This window comes from Ornithodoros turicata, chromosome 10 (assembly GCF_037126465.1).
Source record: "Ornithodoros turicata isolate Travis chromosome 10, ASM3712646v1, whole genome shotgun sequence".
Lineage (NCBI taxonomy): Eukaryota > Metazoa > Arthropoda > Arachnida > Ixodida > Argasidae > Ornithodoros > Ornithodoros turicata.
In genome coordinates this window covers 33,709,185-33,734,528 of record NC_088210.1, presented here as the reverse complement: position 1 = coordinate 33,734,528, position 25,344 = coordinate 33,709,185, and the positions used below count along the sequence as shown (strand labels likewise).

The 25,344-nt window shown below is 45.1% G+C and overlaps 1 protein-coding gene across 2 annotated transcripts in view; it reads right to left on the bottom strand.

Annotated features, from left to right (window-relative positions):
• Positions 1-25,344, bottom strand: part of LOC135369976 (uncharacterized) — a 106,721-nt gene that overhangs the window by 66,172 nt on the left and 15,205 nt on the right. The window lies entirely within an intron of this gene.

The window sequence follows — 25,344 nt, the reverse complement described above, 5'->3', positions numbered from 1 at the left end:
CACGTCCGATGATGCTCCGAATCAGCAGGTGGTGGTCCAGCCCCGCCGACGCTAAAGACGCCCTGGGACTTGGACGGCGTTTGGACGTGAGTGGGCGATCACACAAGTGAATCTGTAGACAGAGTGTCGAAGTGCGTAGCCAGGCTGGGCTAGCGGGGTTCTGAGATCCCGGAAATGCAACTGCAGGTGGGAGGGAGGGGGAGAGGGGGGTCAAAATGGGATCAAACCGACGCTGAGGACACCTGGCGGTGGGATGGTGCCGCGCCGGGAATTTGGGCCGCGGAGAAAGTGCGGAGTTGAGGGAGGGAGGGAAGAGACATCGGGGGCTGTTTGCGGGGCATGACAGAAAGTGTTTTCTAGGCGGAGAAGTTTGTGGTGTAGGGGGTTTTATTGTTGGGCGTTTTCGCCGCTTTCCTTCGGGGAAAGTGCGCTGGGCCAACACGGCCACGTCGCGTGCTAGCTGAACACAGCGGATGGGAATGCGTGCGAAAAAAAAAAGTGGGCTAGTTGAGCGATATGGAAGTGTGTGAAGTGTCGGTATGTAAATCGTAATATGGTGCACGGAACGAGGGTAGCGCATAATATTTTGTATAAAAAAAGACAAGAAGTTGGATGACACACACCAAAAAGGCTGCATCTTCGATCATGCTCCCCAAACGGGTTTAAATACCTCATAGATCAATCTTCTAATCCTGATCCTCGGGGGTCGGCGTTAGTTTCGGCGTCATTGGATTGGCGTCATTGATTGGATTGACTTTCTTCTCTCCAGAACTGTTACGGGTGCTCCTACACGTCTGTCGACGTTGGTGAACTCTATCTCTCATCAATATATGAATAACGCTGAAAGGAAACTAATTCCATCATCACATGCGATGGTAACTGATAGGGGGGGGGGGGGGGGGCTCGGCGCTGTAGACATTCTCACATTTTTATAAAACGTGTTTGACACAACCAAACCTATTCGAGGAAGTCTCTCTGAAAGTCACAAAACATTCCGCCCGTTCAAATCATATCACTTTTTTTTTTCATCATCTTCGAGGTTCCACCCAGTCAACACAGCTGCCAAATCAACTTGTGCTTCCTTTGACATATCAACAGCTGTCTGTTCAGTCTAGTTCCAAGTCAATCGCAAAACTTGGCAACCGCACATACATGTGTTGATCGAAATGGCTTCGCTTTATCGAAACAAGAAATAAATTGGAAAACCCCTCCCTTCCGGGCGCTTATTCGTCGTTGATCGGCGTTCCGACGCCAGGCCAGGTCAACGAACTCCAGTGCGCCGAGGAGAGCCAACCTCCTCTCTCCCCTGCTTGTTAGCAATGTCGTCATGTAGGCCTCCGCCTGTGACTGCAGCGAGCACACGGAGACAGATAACAACAGTGTACGTGGCTGGAAGATTGAATAAAAAGATACTACATGTATGTGGGTTATGCTAACTAGTTAACTGGGGTGCGAAAAAAGTGGGGAAGCGTCGAGGTGGTATAGTTATGTTGGATTTTGACAGATATGCGGTATGCAGCAGCTGTACGAAAGCTTGAGGTTTGGTCTGGGTTCGAAAAAGGAAAAAAAAATACATATATATAAAGGGAAAGATGTCTATAACGTCCTTATAAGATGTATTTTATACTATACACTCTAAAAACAGGTGGTGGTGGTGGTGGTGGTGATGGTGAAAGGGCTTGCCGTTGTCGGCCTCACGTATGTGGGCAACGTCACGACTGACGCCCTGGGGGCTGTGCGTCCTGGGCCGACTTCTAGGGGAACTGTGCCGACATATGTCTGAAAGCGTCTGAGGAAAACCCAGGAAAAACCGCAGACAACTCTAAAAACAGGGCTTCACCGCATAGCACGCTCCTAGCCAACCACCATCCCGAATGACAACGTTCTCTTCCCTAATTTGATGAAAACGGGGGGCGTACGCCACTTTTGTGGCATTATGAACTGCATGATGCCACAAAAATGCCGTACGCCACCCGTTTTTGAGCAAATCAGGGAAAAGAACGATGTCACTGGGGATTATCAACCCCCCCCCCCACCTCACTTTTAAGAGTGTATAAGATACGCTCATATTTGCAACTTACGTGCACTTGTTATATTACCAGTTTGGAATATTGGATGCATGATGCACATTGGATGTTACTAAAGCCCGAGTGGCAGTCTGTGCAGGCATCCTGCTGTAGCATTGCATTAACAACTTTTGGAAAATTCCGCTGTAAGTTACGAGGAAATACGCGAGAGAAACAAAAAACAAAAACAAAACGACACACGAAACACAAAATTTTTTTGCACTTTTTAGCAAAGGTTGCGGCACGCACAGTGCGTGCGTGGTCTGGAAAGTCGCGGTACATCTGCAACATTTCGGCTATATCAGAACATATACGTACGAAATATCTCCCTTCAAAACTGCGCAGATTTTTTATTCGAGTGAATTTATGGGTGTACCTCGAGACAAAGTGATCGAAATCCCCGTTGCAAAATAAACTACCGTAGATAAATGTTATCCGACTACAAAACGCACAGTTCCGTGCGGGAATCCGCAAACGGCGAACTTATAGACTAACCTGGACATAATTATGCCAACACCGAGCTTGGACTAACCTAATAATGAACTAAACAACATGCTGGTCCGTCGTGTCCACACCCTGCTAAGCCTAACGGCCGCTAAAATGTGGCTTTCGTTCGCTAAAACGACTTGGACCCGGTATCACTAACGCTGGTTAACTACGAACCGAGATCAAGGGTGGCTAAAACTTGAAGTTAAAACTCAATTCTTTTTTTACAAACGCTGGTTGGTGACGTGATGAATGTTTCAGTGCCAATAACTCCCTTTAGTGAAGCAGAGCTAAGCGTTAAATTCAAGTTAAGGGACTGTTGATCTCGGTTCAAAATCGTTAACCAGCGTTGGTGGAACTGGCCCTCGGACCGACATCGAAAACCTCGTTGATTTGTTTCGAGAACGTGAATTTCGTGATCAGGGATTTCGCAAACGGGAATATCGACGTCCTCACCCCCATCCTTTTATTTTGCCTAAAAAAAAAAACAAAATGAATGCAGTCGACAGCGTCGACGGCGCAGAGTGACGTCACGGTAAACCTCCTCCACACGAATCGCCGGAGGAGGGAGCTCTGGTTTCTCCTTTGTGCATTTCAGTTTCGGTTTACTATTGTCATCATTCATCAAAGACGGATTACTTAATTACTTGCGCAAAATGAACACGAAGGCTGTGCTATATAGGCGGTCGTTTGTGTTCGGTACGACGTTCAGCTAATCTTTTTCGGATTGTTTGCCCGAAGTCTCCTATTAAAGGATTAACATCCCTACACTCTTAAAAATGAACTTCACCGCATAGCACGCTCCTAGCCAGCCATCATCTCGAATGATATCGTTATCTGCCCTGATTTGTTGAAAACGGGAGGCGTACGCCTTTTCTGTGACAATTATGAACAGCATAAGTGTCACAAAAAAGGCGTACGCCTCCCGTTTTCAACAAATCAGGGCAGATAACGATATCATTTGAGATGATGGTTGGCTAGGAGCGTGCTGTGCGGTGAAGTTCATTTTTAAGAGTGTAGCTGAGGACGACCGTGCTGAAGGAAGGAACTTTTCCGATGCTACCAAGTTCTGGCTTCTCCAATTCGAACCCACAACTTTGGGACTGGACACAATCCCCTCTCATCCACCGAGTTCCTTTGTATCTTTTTTTTTTTTTTTTTGCCAATATCCCCAATGTTTACTGTAGTACAAGTGGAGCTTCCTGCAGCTAGCTTTTCCTGCATACACAGTAACAGCGGGTCTCAATGTAAATGCCGGACTACAGTACGGGACAGATAGGGATATAGTACGGCAAGTGCTATCGACCCTCCAGGTATCCTCGTAACCCTCGTCCCGGGTGGAATTAGCGCTACTAACAGTGTAAAACTACAACTGTCGTGACAGAGACTTTAGAGAGCAAAATCGAAGGTCGAAATATGCGTGAAGCTAAAAAATATGAGAAAGATACCTCGAATAAATGCGTGAACCAACGCATTTTTTTTTCTATAGCATAAGAACAAAAACAAGTGATATGAGTATATATCTTAGATGAACATACACAAAAGTAACAACAAAAATATAAAACACTGAAGCTTTCCTTTAACGTCAGGTACTGCATTTCGTCAGGTACAAAACCTTTGTAGTTACTTTTGCCAAGTGGATCTCAGTGATTTTCCCAGAAATTCACTGCTGGGAGGGGGGGGGGAGCTTTCAAGGGGGGGGGGGTATGCTTGGTGAAGGTTCCACTTAAGGATTTTTTCTTAGACAGGGAAAGAATCGTAGCACGATGGTGTCATCTCTGCACAGCTTTCCCGTTTTATTCGTACATGTTATTACGTTAGAACACAGTACATTAGAATACAGATTCATTATGGACGGCATTTCAACATTAAGATGCATAATGACACGACCGACAAAGAAAAAAGACTAGCACCCTGTCTCACGAAGCTCAATGAATAGCTAGCACACAGATTGGACAAATGCATGGTACGATCATCTGCATGACTGTGGTCCTACATCCCAAGTTTGACAGTACGGGATGTAATTCGCTGCGCCGGACTCTCTACCAGAACGTGTTGGTGGCCGTGCTGGGTGGGGTCACCTGAGAAATTTCATGGGGGGGGGGGGTGCAAAAATGCAGGGGGGTGTAGAGAAATCCCTGATTCTTGACCCAACCCTCTACATTCTTCAAATGAACATACACAATAAGAGGAACGGCACGGGATAGTTGCATTGCCAACTGTAGGATGGGACAAGCGCAATGTTTGTCCACATCACGCTTCAAAAATAGTACTGGTACTACCACGTCGCTTTGCGAAGTTTCTCGAAAACGTAAAGCCATACAGCGCATATAGCTTTCAAGCTGTCGCATTCAAACTCGAAGCATCAAAGCAGCACTTCCTGCAGGCACTTCCGAGGGTGCAAACACTCCTGTTATCCGCTACCTGCGCCAGCACAGACAGACAGACAGACAGAGCCAGAGCCCTCCTCCAGAGTTAGCAGCAACAACATGCGTCGGCCGGAGTCAACGACCGCGGCGCACTGCCAGCCAGGTTCTCTCGCTTCCCCCCCCCCCGCTCTGCACTCAATATACCTACCCCCTTCATTCCAGGCGTCCTTCAACCATCCCACTTTCTCTTGCGCATGCGCCGTACCGGGTATCGATCGTCTTCGAGCTGCGCGTGGCGGGAATTTGAGCACAAAAAAAGTCATCAATGTGCGGACCCTGTCGGGTATCTGGATCTCTGTATCCGGCACGCTACGATTTATGGCACTGAATAGCCGTTGAGTACACGAACAGATGCTACAATTGTGTCCAAAGGGCTAAGAAGACCGCAGTACAGAATGATATTAGTAACAAATCAGTGTATGTACATTAATGACACTACCAAGAACAATAGTGCATCGTTGGAGTTTCCGGCAAGTATGTTTCTTCATAAATAAAATTAGATGAAATAAATAAATAAATGAGCCAACCGACCTTCAGTTTCTTGATTTGTTGGAAATGGGGTGGATGTGCTTCTTTATTTATTTATTTATTTATTTTTTTACACATCGCATGTTGCATATATTGTGTCAAAAAGTGGCATACAGTTCCTGTTTTCAACAAGTCAGTACACAGAACGATATCAATCAGAATCGGTGTTACGTAGCCGGGTTCAATGTAGATATAAGAGGTGTGAACACCGATATCATATCAGCTGAAGCTGCCACTTCGTTTCGTTTGAAAATAAAGCGTCGAAAATGATGTTCAATAATTGAGTACGCATGATGCCCTACCCAAAGCTTTTTGCATCTTCTGAGCTTTTCTCACACGATAAGCCTTATCTTACAGTGCAACAAGCATATAAGATAGCATAATCGCTGTCGAAAGGAGGCTAGTGAACTCGCGGCGAGCTTTTGATAAGATATCCTTCGTTCTAAGAGGGAGATACACCGCCTTTTGCCAAGTGCAAAAGCTGCTGGAGATTATGCAATGATGTGCCCTCACAGCGGTCGCTGCTGGGGAAAAAATACCGAGTTCTCCGCATATTGGTTCCGTCTGTAGGTGAGATCTGTACAACAGACTGTCCTTGCCCAGCTAGGACCCCATATACCCAATAACATCGGGTACTAATTGGTCGTGGTCGATAACGGAGTAAAGCTAAAAGGCAGTGATGACCACTAACTACTTCTACAGTTGTTTAACTACAACTACTAACTACTTCGCGATAGAGTAGTTTAACTAGTAGTTCAACTACTTTTCAAGGGAGGTAGTTAAAACTACTTCTTTAACTACATCTCTAACCACTTAACGTTGTCCATCAACACCAACCCCATTCTATAGTGTTCTTGGACACCTAAATATGAGTCACAAGCAGCGATAAAAGTGAAGATTTAGTACGCATGCACGGCACTATTGCTGCGCGCCTCCGTTCTCATCAAACAAGTAGCTCAAGGTAAAAGTCGGAAGCACAATCGTGCCGTAAAGCTTGCGCCAAAATCGGAAGTAGTTGGCGCCTGCAGTAACCTAACTACTGTAGTTAACTACTCGAAATAGTAGTTTAACTAGTAGTTGCCACTACATTTCTGCAAGTAGTTGATAACTACTTTTTAACTATAGTTAAAAAGTAGTGGTGATTGTATACAAACACCATCACTGCTAAAAGGTCCAATAAATCGATGGCAAAAATCTTGGATAATTTTGAAGTGAAACGTTGAAAACGTTCGAAGACTATAGCGAGTCTTCACGGTGCTAACTCTTGAGCTTGGATTTGACAGCTTGCTTGATTGATTTTTAAAAGAAAAAAATGGAGATGTTAGTCTCGAGCCACTCGGGACTGGCTACTCCAGGACGCGTTATTAAGAAAAGAAAGGGAAATTACACAAAATTCGACAGCTTGCTTCATCGTATCGTTTCCGTAGAGCGCTACTTGAACTATGGTGGTGGTGGTGATGATGAAAGGTCTCGCCGTTGTCGGTCTCACAGAGGTGGGCAACGTCACGACTGACGCCCTGGGAGAATATGCGTCCTGGGCCGACTTCTAAGGGAACAGTGCCGATATATGTCTGAAAGCGTCTAAGGAAAACCCAGGAAAAACCCCAGAAAGCACAGCCGGCACTCGGATTCGAACCCGCGTACCTCCCAGTCTCGACGTGACACGGCCAGCACGCTAACCACTGAGCCACGCGAGCTGTGTTTTTATTTTTTTTTCAAACGTTTATTATGGTTCATGGCGCTATATACAAGAGTGACATCAGTGAACGACGCGAGCTGGTACAATTACTGGTACTAGAACTACCGTACGCATCAACGATAAAAGATGACGAAATCCGAACACACAAATACCGGCCGTGAACCACCGCCATAATTAGAAGATGAAAAAAAAAAAAAAAAAGAAGTAGAAAAAAGCAGCTCGCGCAGTGCACACCTTGCGAAATACGGCCAATCGGACTGGCCTCGCCAAATTACGGCTAATACAAAGGACAGACAGTCGGCACAAACAATGGCAGCCGCTCGACTGGATAGTAAAGTTGTTCAATGTAGGTAGGCGACCGGTAACTGGTTTGCTCCAACAACACGAGACGGAGGCCCCGCATACAGGGAGTCGTCTGCCAGAAATGGGGACGTTTCTTTCAAACACCCCTGCAGACTTCCGAGGGGCACTGGAACTGGGGGACGTCCTCTTGCGAGAGATATGTTGTCCGCGTTGCGGGAAGGTGTCCTATATAACCAGTCCTGCCTAGTAAATAAGTTACAAGGAGCTCTTTTTAGTAACTTTTGTCGCAGTAATGAGCTATACTTTGCTGCAAAGTGACCCGTAACCGTATGTACTTAGTTACCAGCTTTGCTGGAAGTAGCTGTAAAATGTTTCCGTAATTGCGGGTCGAGGTATAATTTTCTAAACGTCGTTCTTTATAGACCACTTTCTGTTTACAAACATGTGGCGTCCCGAGAAGACCGGTTCGAGGTTATATTTTGCTCTGGTTGGCAAGAAGCGGGAAAAAAGCGTATGCTGATAGGCCGAAAAGGCTGATAAGGTTGATAGGTGCCCACCAGCATGCTTTGCGCGGCGGCGAAACGTAATCGATGACGTAGGAGTGCAAGTGGTCTATAGCGAGAAAGCGCTCATGTTGAAGTGTGGGAAGGGGACGTGTTTGGACTGAAGCGACGCGAGCTTGCTGGCGGTAAAAGTCGCTCGAGAAACAGCAATCTGCTGAATGAGCACAATCCGGATGGCTGCTATAGATATAGGTGTGTTCGAAGTAATCGATGCAAGAGCATGGTCATGCTAGTCATGTCCAACTAGTCTCAACCTTCGTTTTTAATTTTTTTTTTTTTTTTTTACATTTCGAAATTACGCATCCTTCTCCTCGCGGAACACCTGCTGTGTAGGAGACCAAATTAACGAACCAGTCAGCAGCATACATCGTTTCCGCTCTCACCCATTTTGAGAGAGAGCAAAGAGCGCCATTTAAAGGGACATCCGTTCGGTGATATTGAGACTATAGAGTTAAAGGCATGGCCGAGTGGTTTGTTTGTCTGGTATGGGATTTTAAAGGAGAGGTTAGCCGAGCCCGAGCTGGCTCGCTACTCCTGATTACAGCATCCGCACCCCAGTGTAGTCCAAAAAGACCCAAAGTAATGCTGACCCGAAATCTTACCACCGGCTATGTGCTGTCCCTGTTCCCTGGGTTTTCAGACAGGCTTCTCAGACGAATGTCGGTGCAGTCCCCCGTGAAGCCGGCCCAGGCTGTATACCAACCCTCCTCGCCTCCCACTCATTTCTGCCGTCCTTTCTCCATCTGTCCTCGTCCTGCTCATAGTCATATTTGCTTCGCGGTGCCAAAGCAGAATTTAAAAAAAAAACAGTCTAAAGAACAGTCTAGGGCGGTACTCATCAAAAAGAGCCGCTATATGGTGGAGTGGTAGTTGCTTTCTTAACAGGCGTAAAAAAACGTGGCATTCTTGAGACTGACGATGGGTGCGGTCTGGTGGGAAATATTTGCTGAAGCGGTTGTCCCTCAAGGACGGCAGTGGCGCAACCTCGCGGTTTTTCCGGACGCCGCCGCCGCTTCACCCAACCCCAGCGTGATTGCCGGCCGTTTTTTCTCGGAATCCAGCGAGGGTGGCGAATTAAAGCTGAGATGAAAGTGTTATCGCCCTTCATTGAGCGTATCCTGAGTTCGATACAGGCGGGAGGGAGGGATGAATGGTTTCCGGATCAAGACGGTGGCGCTCCGTTCGCTCGAAATGGTTTATGCACTGTAAACTGAAAAACACCCTTATGGGTGTAAATGGCTTGTCCTATAACTGACACCTCTTTTTACACCATATGGTCTTAGAACACCCTTTTCAGAGGGTGTATTCTGTGTAAGACACCCTTTGAAAGGGTGCTTTTCCTTGAAAATGCCTTCTTTTGCACCCTTTAAACACCCTTCTAGGAGGGTGTAAAGTTGTTAAACACCCTCCTAAAAGGGTGTTTTCAAGGAAAAGCACAATTTCAAAGGGTGTCTTACACAGAATACACCCTCTGAAAAGGGTGTTCTAAGACCATATGGTGTAAAAAGAGGTGTCAGTTATAGGACAAGCCATTTACACCCATAAGGGTGTTTTTCAGTTTACAGTGTGGGAGGCTGAGAAAAAACCTCGAAACGTGGGAAGTAGAAATTAGCTAAAGTTAAAGGTGGCTGCTGTAAAGCAGCAGAGCTGCAATTTCAGAAAATGTATCCATTCTATAGACGACCTGAGTGAGCCGAGTGTCTTTTTCAATTTTTCTCGTTTTCATTTATTCATTTATCTTTTTGTTATTTACTTTTCTCTCGTTTATATTTTTCCTTTCTTTCTTTTTCTTTTTTTAGGGAATAGCAAGCCGGCATGCTGCATGGCTGACCTTTCCCCTTTCTTTTCTTCTTATTTTTTTCTGCCAATAAATCCCCCCCCCCCCCGAGCACCTACGTCATTGACTACGTAACGCCGCCGCGCACAGCATGCTGATGGGCACTATCAGCTTTATCAGCCTATCAGGCGACGCGTTTTTCCCGCTTCTTGCCCACCAGAGCAAAATATAACCTCGAACGGGTCTTCTCGTGACGTCACATGTTAGTAAACAGAGGGTCGTCTATAGCCTGTGCCTTCAGTACCCTTACGTCACAATTTTCGTCACAATTGCGCTAATAGATCTTAGAAAATTCAAATTGAAAATTAAGGGCAACACTGTGTCGAAGTCGCTACCAAACTCAGCATTGCTCGTCAAGTACAGCGGCAAAACTACATTACATGCGTGTAACACTGTGTCTAAAATAAAAGAAGTCGGTAACGTAGTCATCATGAGCAGCAAGCCAGTCGGGGAACATAGATCACTGTTGCTTGACAAATTGGGAATTATTTCCCACCAGACGTCGCCCCGAGCCATTTTACCGCAATTTTAGTAGCAAATTAAAAATATTTAGCGCCCTCTGCCGCACGTATAATTTGTTGTACTGGTAACTTTCAGGTAATAAGCGACTTTTTCAAATCTACAACTTTTACAAATAAACACCGAAACACTCCGGAAATGGTATCCGATAATCGGAATAGGAAATAATCGGGAAGTAACAAACTCCTAAAACCAGTATCCGGTTTTGCCAAGAACTACCTGTCTATCAAACTCGGACCATCGGTGACGTAACAGGACTCGGAGTGACGTCATAACGACACACACGTTTCCAAACAGGACCCAATCTATGGAACCGCCTTTCATCCACACCTACACATTTCAATGACACCATAATCGTTGTCTTCAACATCCCATAACTCATGCGAGTTCTCCGAGTGCCTTGACAGTAGCGTAGGGTTGGCGAAACGATTTCCGTGACGTTACCTGACGTCACGCCATGACGCAAACAATGGACCGCCCACCGTCCAGAGGTCGTCGTGCGTTACCATAGCGACGCGACTCTGCTGTGCACTGTTGTTGTGCTTTTTGGCTCCTCTTCGGTTTTCCTTGCTTTCGTTTTTGTTCGTCGTCCGTCTTTTTCTTTTTTTTGCAGTGTGCTCTCTTACGTTAGGGAGCGCCACCGTCCAGTCGCCATTTCTTTTTTTTTCTTCTTCTTTTTATCCCCTTTGGGGTATCGCACGTGTGTGAAAAATGGGTCCGAAGGGAGATTGTTCTTGATGTGACATTGATTTCGAGCAGTGACCTTGGCCAAAGCGACTCGTTCGATCCTCTCTGGAGCCGTTAGAGAGCCGACGAGGGATGCATTAAGGACGTGTGTCCCAAAGATTGTATTTCCCCTTTGCACTCGCGAAATTGCGTTAGCGACATGGGTGCAGATTTTTTTTCTTTCTCTCTCGAAAGAAGCATTAGGCGCAAGTCCATTAGGTGCAATTTCATTTGCCCGTTATTTAATTGGGCAGCCATTTTGGAACGGACACTTTATCCCGTAAGTACCTGGCTTTCTAAGTGCCCCTAAGGTGTCGACTGTGTATTTCTTAATTATATCTGAAGTGTAATTTCCCGCGCATGCGGCTTGCTCGCAGAAGATTGCGGGATGGGTGTTTCATACTGTGTTTTAGTTGCCTTTTTTCTTTGCTCGGAGAACATTCTAGGAACGACATTGTGTACCACACGAAGTATCCTTAAGATCCCTAAAGTGCCTTTAATATCTCATGTACGTTTTTAAGTGCTACGTTATGCGGTTCCACTTGTGCGCCGCTTGATCGCAATGTACCCTCCCCCCCTACTTGACACTCTTTTTCTAAGCACTTTAATACACGCTCCGTCGACGTTCGTAATATCAAGTTTAGTCATCATGCTGTTCAATTGTCAGCAGATAACAGTACGTAGCCATTTTGACTGCGGTTATTCGTATAGACGACGGCACGATTGCGAAATACGAACGATCCCTGTTAAAGCGAAATAGGTACGCGAAAGTGAAATCACGCAGTGTGACATTCCTAGAATGCAGGTGCAAGAACCACGACCCTTACATGGTTTATCAGATTCGCCATGGAAAGCGAAACCTCCTCGCCCGTGCCACCGAACCCGAGTCAATGACTCTTGACGTGACTCCAGATGAAAATTTCCCAGCTAACTATGCAGTCATGCCGTTTTTATTTTTTCTTGTCACTTGGTTACATACGCAGATAAGGCATAATTCGGTAAGAAGAAGTCGCATAAGTCAGCATAATCAGCCAGTTCGATATGCGGCGCACTTCGGCAGCCGGCGCTCATTTCTTTACTCCAAGTCTTCCGGGCAATTTAAAGGAGCTTTGTCCCTAGTTATGCCGGATAGCTCCCGTGGCTCAGTGGTTAGCGTGCTGGCCATGGGAGGTACCCGGGTTTGAATCCCGGTGCCGGCTGTGCTGTCTGGAGTTTTTCCTGGGTTTTCCTCAGACGCTTTCAGATACATGTCGGCACAGTTCCCTTAGAAGTCGGCCCAGGACGCACATTCCCCCAGGGCGTCAGTCGTGACGTTGCCCACATACGTGAGGCCGACAACGGCAAGCCCTATGGCCACCACCACCTTTGCCGGATAAATGTGAAAGATGTGTTAGTTTTGAAACTGCATTCCAAGTTTTACGGCAGATGGGGTAATAGACTAATTCCACGAAAAAAGATCCATCGAGAAAGAACATCCACTGGCGGATCCCTATGGATGTTTCTTCTGCATGGATCTTCGTTGCGTCTTCGTTCCCGCTCATCTCCTTTACATATTCACAATGAATCTAGATGAATACATTTCTCTTATTTACGTATTCTACCACATGGAACAGTAAATCAGTAGCAAGCCATCATCTGAAGAGGGAAAAGCATTCTGTTTCAAATCCGATATATTTCATCGAACGCCGTTAGTTCAAATCGGTGATGGTCGCTTCATCGAATCGTTTTTAAGCGGTTTTTAATAAGTACGCTTTAGGAATCGATGAACTTAGTTCGTAAAGCATGTTTCTGGAAAGTCAGAATCATCGACATAGCCTTCCGTTTCTGCCGTAAATAGCTTTCAAAAGAGTTTACTTGATGGCTCCTTCTTTGCTGAGCTCATTGCAGTTATGTTGATGCCAAGAAAAAAATAATACCCTTCAAAGTGAGCACAGTATTGTAGCTGCTATTTTGAAAAGTATGCCAAATGTGGCGTGTTACCCCCCAGAAGATTACCTGGTGACATTCTGCTACCCACCTTTGCTTTACCCACCTTTACTTGGTTACTGATTAAAGTAAAGTAAAGTAAAGTAAAGGTTTACTGATTAAAGGAACGGCTATCTCTGATACCCCCGAAGTGTGCTCCACTCCTGCAGTTCGCACAAGCGACGCTTTTTTATTCAAATACAGTTAATTAGCGCACTCTCGTTAACTGTAAAATGCATACAATGGCGACATTTCTTTCTAAAGCGTCTATGCACCCTGTAATATTTACACAATTGCGGTGCCATTCGCGTATTTTTTGCTGGAGGGATCCTGTTTCGATGTGTCAGTGGCAGTACACAGAGACGGAAATGTTCTGGAAAGAAAATGTAATTCAACAAATTACTTTATTCTATTTTTTATACAAAGACTGCGTTATTTAATTTTAAAAAAATGGTCCCACACTTTGCTGAATGGTGCATTGCGCAAGGAACATTGAACAAAAAGGGCTGGCTGTCCCCTCTACTAATAAATGAAAGCCGATTTTGAAACATCCATGAAGAACCGTGGCCATCAGCAGTATAGACACACACGTGGGCAGATGCAAATATCGGTACAGTTCCCAATGAAGTCGGCCCAGGACGCATGGTACCATATCAGGCAGGCAAACAGCTTCCAGTAGATAGCGACGTCACCGTCACAGCGTTCAATATTCACGAGTCGTACTTCGTGTCACTGACAAGCGTCGTTATCCACTTTCCGACTTTCGCCCAGGGGCAAGATAAACGTGGAGCTAGCTATACCCCTTCTGTTGAGGAGCTGTTTCTTCTGTATTTTTTCATAATTTTCTGTATCCCAACTGTTTGTATCTTCTTTTGTATGCTTGAAAGCTTTAGGGAATAGCAAGCCCACATCGCGGCTAACCTTTCCCTTCTCTTTTTTTACTTTGCATTAAACATATCCCCCCCCCCCTTTTTTTTTGAGGAAGTATTGTCTTTAAAAAAAGCTCGCGTAATAATAGCCTAAGGAAAAGGCATATAACTTACGTATGCGCACACATCCTATAGGTTAGTTTATTTACTCCGTGTTAGCGCCGTGAATTAAGCAACTGTGAGCGGCGTACAGACGTACACACATGGAGAGAGGACAGCAGGAAGGAGTGGGAGAACAGGGCATCCTAGGTCGACTTCGGAAAACCCAGGGAAAACCTTAGACAGCATAGCCCCGGTGGTAGGATTCGAACCCACCACCTTCAGGTCTTCAGCACGATCTTGGCTACCACCACAACGAGCGGCCATGCCGCTGGTCGCAGGTTATTTATCCATCCTGTTGCGTAGATGTTCAGCACCTCAAAGCTCAATAGAAAAAAGAGTACGTGAAAAAAAAAAAGGAAAAAGAAGTGGTAGAGAGAAAATTGTATACAAAAGTCAAAATTCTACGGTGAAAATTCTCTCGGTACTCGCTTCGTTGCCCAACCCTACGGTCCTGCCGGGACCAGCCGGTCTTAGGCGCGGCTCCTTCCAGTGTAGCTCCAACCGCATCTACCTGCAGGTCTCTCTGATCCCAACTCATTTCCCGTTCTCTGTCACTCCTGTCAATCCTTCCTGTCAAGGACTTTCGGCCGTGTGCGCCACACTATACGAGTGAACATCATCTCCGAACGGAAGCCAAACCTGGACCAGGTCGTCGAACCGACGAACTTTTGGCTGACTTCCCTCCAATGCTATACAAGAGACAGGGGCGGTGTTCGAGACGGAAGCTTGTCTCATCATTCCTCCTCTCCAATCATAATCATTCGGAAGTAAATTACCCTGGCACCACTGACCCAGTGTGTCCCCAACGGGCGCCTCCTTCGGGTCGATGACCTCCGCTGACTCGGCGACCGTTCGTGGTCTTTGTGTTTGTGGAAGTCATATCCCAAGGTCTTCTTTTTTTTTTTTTTTTTAATGACACTGAGTGCTCGTGGAAAAGAAAATGCGAAATTGGTTGCGAGGCGAAGGTGTTCAAAAATGACGCGTTCGTACTGTAAGAGTAGAATCATTAACGATTCATCATTCGATCATCATCATTATCGATCATCATTAACAGCGAAGATGATCGCCTTCCGAGCCAAGGGGTGGCTTCGACTTGGAACGCGGGTTCGAATCCAGGCGCACCCGGCTATGCTCTCTGGGAGCTTTACTCGAACGCTTTCAGACAACTGTCGGTATTGTTCCCTGTGAAGTTGACCCAGGATGCACGATTCCCCCCTCTCCCCGAACAACGCGTCGATGACAGAAAAATACACACACACACACACTTGAGTTTCTCGAAATCGACGAGGCCCATTGGGTTGACTTTGGCAACATCTGCACTACATTCACTCTACTCTAGAACGTGTACTTAATCATGCAGTCCACCGAGGAAGTTTATTTTTTTTTATTTAGAATACTTCTATAGTCGTGTTCAACTTAAGAAGGAATATAAATCTAGTCCGTCAGCTCTCAAAATATTACTGCGCCGCAGATAGGATGGGTGGACACAGAGAGGTCACGTTCGCTACTCCGCGAGGTAACGTAACCCATCATACTCACTCTGCTTCCGTATTGGCTGTTACGACTGGTCACGTAACACACGCTGCGTGGTGGCGCTGCAGTATTTCTACTGGAGCGCCATTGCGCCTCCTTATCTCCAACGGCGTATGTAGTTGACGGACTAGATTTCTTTTCATTCGTGAGTTGAAGGCGACTATAGCATCTTACGACGCCATAGAGGGAGGGGCAAATACAATGCACAGTACAAAAAAACACTGTCTGCAAAATTCAGCTAAAATGCGATTCAATGCAATGAATGGCAGAAGACAGCGTGTCGCATGAAAGAGCTTGTTGTGGGAGACTATTCCAACTTTGGCTCCATCTGAGTGATGGCAACGGTAATTCTTAATCATGACAGCAGGACTCTACCTTACCTACCGGATAACCTTTTATTCAAGAAACCAAGGAATAACTCTCTGCAATAACGGCGTAAACCAATTTACGTCGCTATCACAGAAGTCGGTAGATAGCGACCACTTTACACGCAGACGTAAAAAAAAAAAGAAAAAAAAAAGAAAAACATATCAGTGCGCTACATCTGCAGATCGGTTCATCAAAATCCAGTTTTAAAAAAAAAAGAGGAACTTTATTGAAATTTATGCGGTAGATATATACGCGTTAACATTAGCTAACATCGTAGCGTACCTGCCACCTTAAACCTAGAGTACGGTTCGGGAGTTTTAGAGCTCTTGGATTCCAATTACCAATCCAGTCCAATCCAATCCAATGCCGAGGCCTCAGACAGAGACTCATCGACAGTCAATTTTTTTTTCTTTCAGACGTAGGGTTTCTAGTGCTAACGCTTTCAAAATTATTAGGGTTTCTAACGCTAACGCTTTCAAAATTGTTTCCATTATTTTCAGTGTTTCGTTATTTCTCCAAAGTACAAATTTTCTATTTCTACCATCATTGCAGAGAGCCGTTCCAAATGCTCCCACGGATTTTGCCGCCTCGTCAAGTTACTTCCGGTAACTTTTAGCTTTTGCTGTCCCACCATATAATGTTTTAAACCTATAAATCGAAATTGAAATTGAAAGGAGGAACCCACAACGAGAACGATACGATAGAGGAAGTTGCCAAGTCAAAATGACCAACGTCATGTGAGCCACTTCAAAGGAATCGGGCGATTGGCTTATCGGAACAGTTATCGTGCACATCATCCGATATACCGCACCGTGCTGCATGCCGTTCCTTCAAAGTCCACAGCAATACGCTGCCTATACGGATAAACAATAAACGAGGGGCTCGTACCCATCAAAGTGATGCCCTTGGACGCCGTCCTCTATCTAGGCAATATACAGGGTGTTTCAAAAAACGTGTCATTCGGACTTTATAAAAAAACGGGGCGACGGAAAAATACGGGGTAAAGGGCACTTGTGTGGCAACTGAATTTGCCATCTTGCAAAAATATCTTCGTTTGATTTTAATTAAAATAAACTGAATTTCTTTAATTGAACTTCAAAATTTCCCAAGTCAACCTAACGTTTTTTTTACAGAATTAGAGAGCCCGTAGCGAACTTAGTCAGATCCACTGAGACATCCGCTCGATATTGCAAATGGAACTGCCCCAAAAAAGTCCCAAAATTGAGGCTTCAAAGTTTCGGGTATTCAACGGCGCACCAAATCAGACGCAAAGATTCGTGGAGAGGAGGACATGCGCCTGCCCCCATGAAAGATAGAAGGTCGAAAAAACACAGGGTGGGAAAAGAGGCGGAATCATTTTTGTTTGCCGCTTATCAACGTATGGTGGAATGTCACCTGCCTTGTTATCTGCGCGTCTTGTGCTGCACGCCGGTTTGGCGATAAACTGTTCTAGCTTCATGGAGGCAGGAGCATGTCCTGCCCGCCGCGCATTTTTCCGACTGATTTGGTGCGCTGTTGAATACCCGAAACTCTGAAGCCTCAACTTTGGGACTTTTTTTGGGCAGTTCCATTTGCAATATCGAGTGGATTTCTTGGTGGATCTGACTAAGTTCGCTACGGGCTCTCAAGTTCTGTAAAAAAAACGTTAGGTTGACTTGGAAAATTTTGGAGTTCAATTAAAGAAATTTAATTTATTTTAATTAAAATCAAATGAAAATATTTTTGCAAGATGGCAAATTCAGTTGCCACACAAGTGCCCTTTACCCCGTATTTTTCCGTCGCCCCGTTTTTTTATAAAGTCCGAATGACACGTTTTTTGAAACACCCTGTATATGTGACCTCCGTGTTGCACTTCTCTTATCTGAGGGTTGTCCCACAAGGTCGCCGTGCTGGTCAATCAATGTCAACTTTCTCCTTTCGCGACATACGTCATGTTTTCGAAGTGGTCTCTCTAAAAGAATACTTACATAAGAAATCTGGAAATTATTCAGGCGATAATTAATTAGGCGATTAATTTCAAATTCAAGGAGACAGTACACTCTTAAAAATGAACTTCACCACATACCACGCTCCTAGCCAACCATCATCTCGAATGATATCGTTATCTGCCCTGATTTGTTAAAAACGGGAGGCGTACGCCTTTTTTGTGACACTTATGCTGTTCATAATTGTCACAGAAAAGGCGTACGCCTCCCGTTTTCAACAAATCGGGGCAGATAACGATATCATTCGAGATGATGGTTGGCTAAGACGTGCTATGCGGTGAAGTTCATTTTTAAGAGTGTACTCTTGCTAGGTTCTCTAACGTGTGTTGAAACCTTCAGCACAAGGTACACTGTACTCAACGTCCTTCGTGGAAGAGAAACTTATACCAAAGCCGCTGCCGTCCTCGACCGGATTCGAACGCGTCACCTCTCTTGAAGTTCTTATGAAAGCAAGATTCCGAGGAATATATACGTTTTAATGACGCGTGAAAGTGAAACTAACACCAACAAAAAAATCTAGACTTATGTAATAGATACTCGCAATATCGCTAAATTTAACGACTTCTGAATAAAGCTGGCAACGGTGATCAATACAACCAGTGAAAACTTCGAATGCCACAAAAAACATCGACGACGTCCACTTTGGAATCACGGACTCCTTTCCGAACACCACATAAAAAGGAGAGATAGGATGCCATAGATAGAGCAGATAGGGTTCTGTCCTCTCCTCTCGAAGAGGCAGCGCCATCTAGACCCGACTTCAGGCGGCTTCCGGCCGAATGCGTCGCTTGACCGCCTATGTGAACAGCGTTGCACGACACGGTGACGCCACTGATTAAGAAGTTCCGGAAGTGACAACAGCATTTCCGCCACGCTCAGAAGCGGCCTCAAATTGACCGTGAGCAGTTGAATCGGAGCGTGCGCGTTTCGTCTTGGAGGCAAACAACGCTGACCGCTGTGAAGAAAGGACCACGAAGGATATTTCTGTAAAACTGAAAGTGCAATTTTATAATTTTTTTATTATGTTCGCACGGTTATCGTGAATATATCGGACTCTGGACGACTCGGAGCCGACGACTGGTTGAATGATGATTACTAGAGCGCGGATAACAACAACGACAACAACAACAACAATAAATGAAGCAGAAGTGATGATGACGTGGGATGTTTCACCGTGGTAGCCAGCCACAGGAAACCGGATAAATATGCGCTGAAAACTCTGAAATATGCGTGCAACTATATGCAAAAGAAAGGTTTCGAATTCTCCAGTAAAAACCCTGAATATTCGGAACCTTTTTGATTGTTTGTGCTGTGAAAGCAACGTATCGAATGCATATTTGACATAATTTGAGTGTTTTATTGGGAATCACAGGGCAAAAGAAAAGAAAAAAAACGCTGCTTTCGTTCAGGAGCACGCAACAAAGAAGACTTGCGCCACAGATATGCCATGCAGAGCTGAAGGCTTTGCTTTCGGCACTGCACCTTTGTACAGATTACAATGCGAACGGCGCCTGTCTTCGTAGCGGTATGGTACCGGCAGAGAAAGTGGCGAAGACGAAGCGCGGCTCGTCGACAGTCGCACGCACAGCAAACGCACGCCGACGCAAGGCGAAGAAGCGAGCCTTGAGCGCCGCTGCACGAACGTATGTCTAAATATTTGCGGTAGTATTTCGCGCAGTGGAGTCGCCGGTGTGGTTGCTGAATACCACGTACCACTGAAACCTCGATAATATTCGATTCCGACCGGCATTTTCGCGGAAGAGCGATCATATATCAATCAATTTATTGAGCTCCCAAAAGTCCCATACGGGCGTTACATGGGAGGAGTGGATTACAGGAACTGATAAAAAATAATTCATAGAAAAAAAGGCAGTAAAACAGCAACAACAAATGGAAACAACAACAACAACAACGACTATACAAGTAGCTCACACAAGGTATCGTAAATGAAGCAAGATTTATACACTGGAAATAGAATATAGTCCAGATACGAAATCATATCGTGAAAAAACAAAAAACAAAAAAACATGCATCTGCACGAAAATCCGCGCTCTATAGATTGATCACGATAATTCGGGGATTTACGTCGCCATATGACTCTGATTATTTTCAGGCAGCGCTCCGTCTTCGATTTTGAGACAAACCAGAAAAACGAACCGCCAGTTGCACATCCGGTTTCCGTTCCACCGTTTCGTAAGCACGGGAATACGCCCATCGGAGGACGTCAGCGTCTGATGAGTGCTTGGAGATTCGCTAAAACCTATAGCCAACAAGTGTTGTCTCATTTCAGTGACTGCCACGTTTCGCAAAGTCAATACCGGAAGTTGCTGGTAGTGACGTCACGATAGCGAAATCGACCGGCAGTAAAATTCCACAAAAAAAAAAAAAAAGAAGCTGTAAATTTCATTTGAATGTTTCGGATGTTTGGCCGCGGTAATTTTTTTTTCCCAGCTATTGCGTAATTTCTGTCATATAACTAGTAATAACTATAATATATAACTAATAACCACTCCCCTCTGTAACGCTTCATGCCCTGAAGGCAACTAACTGTACAAATAAACCTAAATAAATAGATCGTCTGTTTCGTTTTGCAGCACGCGCTGTCGCTTTTGGCTAAATTAAATATATCACTCGAAATGAAATGAATCAAATTAAGTCTGGCTCGAAGCTGGCTTCCTAGCGAGTTTGTCACAGATTAGAGATTAGATTAGGCAAAGACGTCATTGACGAATACGTTTTCTTTTCCTTTTTTTCTTTTTTGAGCTAATACTGCGTAGCATCTGTAGCTATGGGCGATGTATTGGATCGACGGATACATGGAGCAAGAACAGCTCGGTTAGTGTAGTTTCCCTTTCTTTTATTAATAACGCGTCCTGGAGTAGCCAGTCCCGAGTGGCTCGAGACTACCATCTCCATTTTTTTTTCTTTTAAAATCAATCAATCAACAGCTCGAGAGAGTGGAAGACAGAAGGGTATCTGGGCCCTGGGCACCCCTTAGGACGAACTGTGTCGAAATCCGTCTGAAAAGTCCGCCCCCCTCCCCCCCCAAAAAAAAAGAAAGAACAAACAAACAATGAAGAAAAAAAGAAGCAGATAAAAAGACCCTCAGGCAGCAGAGTACCGGTAGTGGGTGTCGAACCAACCACATTTTAATCTTCAGAGTGACTTCAGAGCCACACAATCAAGAAGCGCAATGATACATCCACTGGGCCACTCCGCTGCTCTGACGCATTATACCACCCGAAGATTACTATCCGCACAAACACCCACACTATTCACCGCAGCGCCATCTATCACAATCCACATTTTTACCTCCTCTACGCAGGTGAAAAAAAATGCCCAACGTTTACGCACGCATACGCAACGCAACCTACAAAGCCGCAATTATTCAACGCGCAGCCTCCTCCGATTCACAGCAGCGGCCTGCTGCTCCAAGTGCGTCTCTTTGTAGCATTATGAACTACCACAAAAAAGATTTGTCCCAAAATCTGTCTTCGTCGACCACCACCGGGTGTCGCTGCGATCGATCGCAACGGCAGATGTGTGTACTGTTTGTGTGTAACAGATGCACGACCTTTAAAGACGGCACGTGACCACACCTGGCGCAGTTGCGCAGGCGGACGCTGGCAACAATGCGTCCCGTTGTTGCGGGTGGATGTGTCACCTGCCTCTTGAAATACGCACCGCTTCCCTTGGAGTGCGTCAAAACATGGAGCCTCCAGATAAATATCTTTTCAGACGAGGACTCTGACCAAGGTACGAACAGAGCTACTCCGTGTTTACAATTCGGAAACATGGCATTACGTTAGGTTCGCAGTGGAGTGCATAAAATTTTCTTTATTTCTTTTCTTTTTTGTACCGGCGGTTAATTCTTTCGTTCGCTGAAAAGATACAGAGGTCAATTGTCGCACACCATATCATAAATACAAATTATATCACTATTGGTTTTGGGAAATATAGCATATTTAAAAAGAAATTCTCATCCGGGAATCCGAATTATGTAATACTGGACAGCTCCAGGAGACGAGAACAACGGAGCACGTATCTGGCTGCCGACACAAAATTTCGGGTCTTTCAAGGACCTCTTAAAGCTCAGTCGTAAATTTATGTGGGATGTAAAACACGGTTTATTGCCCGGGTTTCAACATTTCAAAATCGATAAAATCCCACTGCAGGAGAACTAAACTTTTAACTAACTTTTTTTTTCTTCAACATTTCAGAAAAAAAAAAAAAACATTTACAACCAACAGGGGGCGTGGGACAACCTATGCAGGTATGACACGAGCGAAAACACCGAGATGTTGATGTTGATGAAGAAAAACACGGGGACAACACAACAGTGATCCATTTGTTTAATACAACAGACGGCTCCGTTCATTTCTCGCTGCTGATTCCTATTGTAAAGACTCTAAGACTTCTAACTCCTGTGGTTTCGAGCTATAGTTTTATAGTTAAATAGTAGGTAAACAATAGTTAAATTATAGTTCCGACTCCGGTTAAGTGGAATTACTTGCACTAGCAGCTCCATGAGAACAAGAAAAAGATGCAAAATCAAGAATTTTCAAAAATCATTGGAAAATTCCACTGTTTTCCAGACCTTGAAAATTGCATCTTCAAGTTCCAGGGTATTCGGGGGTTTCAAGGACCAGTGGGAGCCATGTGTAGCAGCCATTTTGTAACCAAAGCTGACGACAGGTTGCACAGTCGTCGAATAATGTCACGAAGCAGTACACCCTCCCGAATTTGCTGCAAGGAATCATACTCAAAGGTTGAATTTTTTGAATGCAGCGGTCTTCTTACTTTGATAGGATATCCAATCCGGAAAAGTTAGTCAAGTGGTGATCGTTTCAACTGTACTGTCCGTTCTAGTCGGGCGTGGTGGCTAGCGAGACAACGACAATGATGTTGCCACATCACATTGACAACGCAACACCAAAGTTGGGGGGGGGGGATAAATTTATTAGACGAAAAGGAAAGCAAAAAAAAAGGGGAGGAATGGTCAGCCAAACGGGACGTCGGCTTGCTATTCCAGAAATAAATAAATAAATAAATAAGGTTGGGTAAACCGTGTAAGTACTGAAGTATAGTTATAAAACAAAAAACGGAAGAAGAAGGGAAAACTTTTCGAAAGGCGGAACCGGCAGTCGCATACGTACGGACGCATGGATCGGTCGCGCGCATTGGGAAATACCAGTCTGCTGTACAACCCTATACGCGGGCAAGGGGGTCGATGACTTTCAACCACGATAGAGAGAAAGAGAAGTTGAAAGAGTGAGGGAGCGAAAAACAACGAGAGAAGAAAAAAAAATACCGAAAGATAATGACAGCAAATCCGAAAACGAAAAACAGCAAAACAAGTCGTAACAAAAAAAAAAAAGAAAAAAAAAAAAGAGAGAAAATGAACCACGCAGCCGCGTAAGCAAGAACGCGTGAAGCGTTTTGATTTCTGCTACATTTTCCTACGCGAAGGAGGGCGAGGGCGGATAGACGAGTGGAGGAGGTTCTTCCCTCCTCACCTACTAGCCTGGTAGTCCAGTGGCCGAGCGACTTGTCCTGCTGAGATGTTGCGCATCGTTGCTCAAGCGAAGAGTTTTCTTCTTCTTCTTTTTTTTTTTTTCTCCCGCTCCGTGTACCTCCCCTGCTTGGTACACATGCAGATGAAAGGTGAAACATTGCTTTGGGGATTCGTCGTCTCTTCCTAACATGTCGTCTTGCGTGTAGAATGCAATGTAAGAGGGTTGTTCTCCAGACTTTGAAATGTTGAGCGTGTTGGTGATTGGGTTGCACGTTGCGTGCAACGTGAAAGTGAATAATTAGTTGGTTTTAGTGCATCGTACCCTATTGCCTTGGCCCGGTCTTGTACCCCAATCAGTGGGCTGGCACTGCCGCTCTCCTAGGTTTTCTTCGAGCCTCAGGACTCGTGAACTGCATGTAACGTTGTGCTAGTGTTTATTCTCTTCTTTCTTTCTTTCCTTTCTTTTTGTTTCCCCGTTTTTCTTCTTTCCTTCCTTTGTTTCGATTCCCCCTTTTTTCTCTTTCCTTCCTTCTCTTTTTTTCGTTTTCCCTCTTTCCCCCTTTTTTTCTGAATAGCAAGCCGGCTCTTTGCCTGGCTAACATTTCCGTTCTTTTTTTTTTTTCTTAAAAAACACATTCCCCCCACCCCTCCTATTGCCTTTGCTTACGTAAGCGATAGCGTTGTTGGTCCTGCGCACTGCGCGAAACTGTCTTTATGTTTTGCGCGTGTGCAAAACCATCAACGTTATCTCCTACGTACGCAGAAACGATAGCGTGCGATGCACTAAAAGAAGCAACTGTTATCATGAGCGGTGTGCAGACATGGAGTGCAGGAAGGAGTGGGGGACAGGTAGGTTAGGAACCTGAGACCACACAGTAGGCCCCCTGCACTTTAAGTATAGCTCCTAGGTGGTAACATGACCGCTAACTAATCCACACGTTACGAGTTTGAACCCTGCCGAGGAAGACGCCAGCAGCTGATGAGCCACCCACAGGGGTTCATTAACCGAAGTGCATCGTCAAAGCTTAATTGCACTGCCTTCCTCTTTCGGTTGAGTAAGGGTTTCTGCTAATTTTAGAGAGATCGTATGACTGCGGATATTGATTGTGGCGCATCCTCCGTTGGAATGGAACCCCATTTTCGGAGGTACTGCCAGGTCATCGAACGCGTGTTATAGAAAAGGAGGGTTTAGCACCAGTGATTTATCCGGAACGCCCCTACCTACACCCCCCAACACCCCCAAAATTTGGGATACACCCCCCTAAAATTTTGTGAGATTCCGCAATGTTTCGTCAAAGAGCGTAAAAATAATATAGGAGTAGCCGTGTAGTAGTAGTGTTTTTTTTATCTTTTTTTTTAAATCAATCAATCAGTAGTAGTGTACCGCCTTAGCGGCGGTGAATCGCCCACCTCATCATCATTCAATGTATGTGTGTGTGTTGTGACTTAACACCCCCCTTGCGGAGCCCGACACCCCCCATCCCCAGAGACGAAATTCTGGGGTAAACCACTGGTTAACAACCAACTCATTGTCACGGACAACAACAATAAATGGATGAAGGAAGAGTGATTATGACATGGGATCACGAATAACGAATGGAGTTTAGAAGAATTAATAAATACTTAATAATGGCAACATCGATAAATACGGACGTATATTATCTGTATGAAAAGCGAAAGGCCAGACGGGAGCCAAGTGGTAAAAGTAAGAAATAAAGTATGCAAGAATAGGTTGTAAGTCGTTGAAAAATTAACACATTTTGAATAAATACAGATGCACCCAATTATAA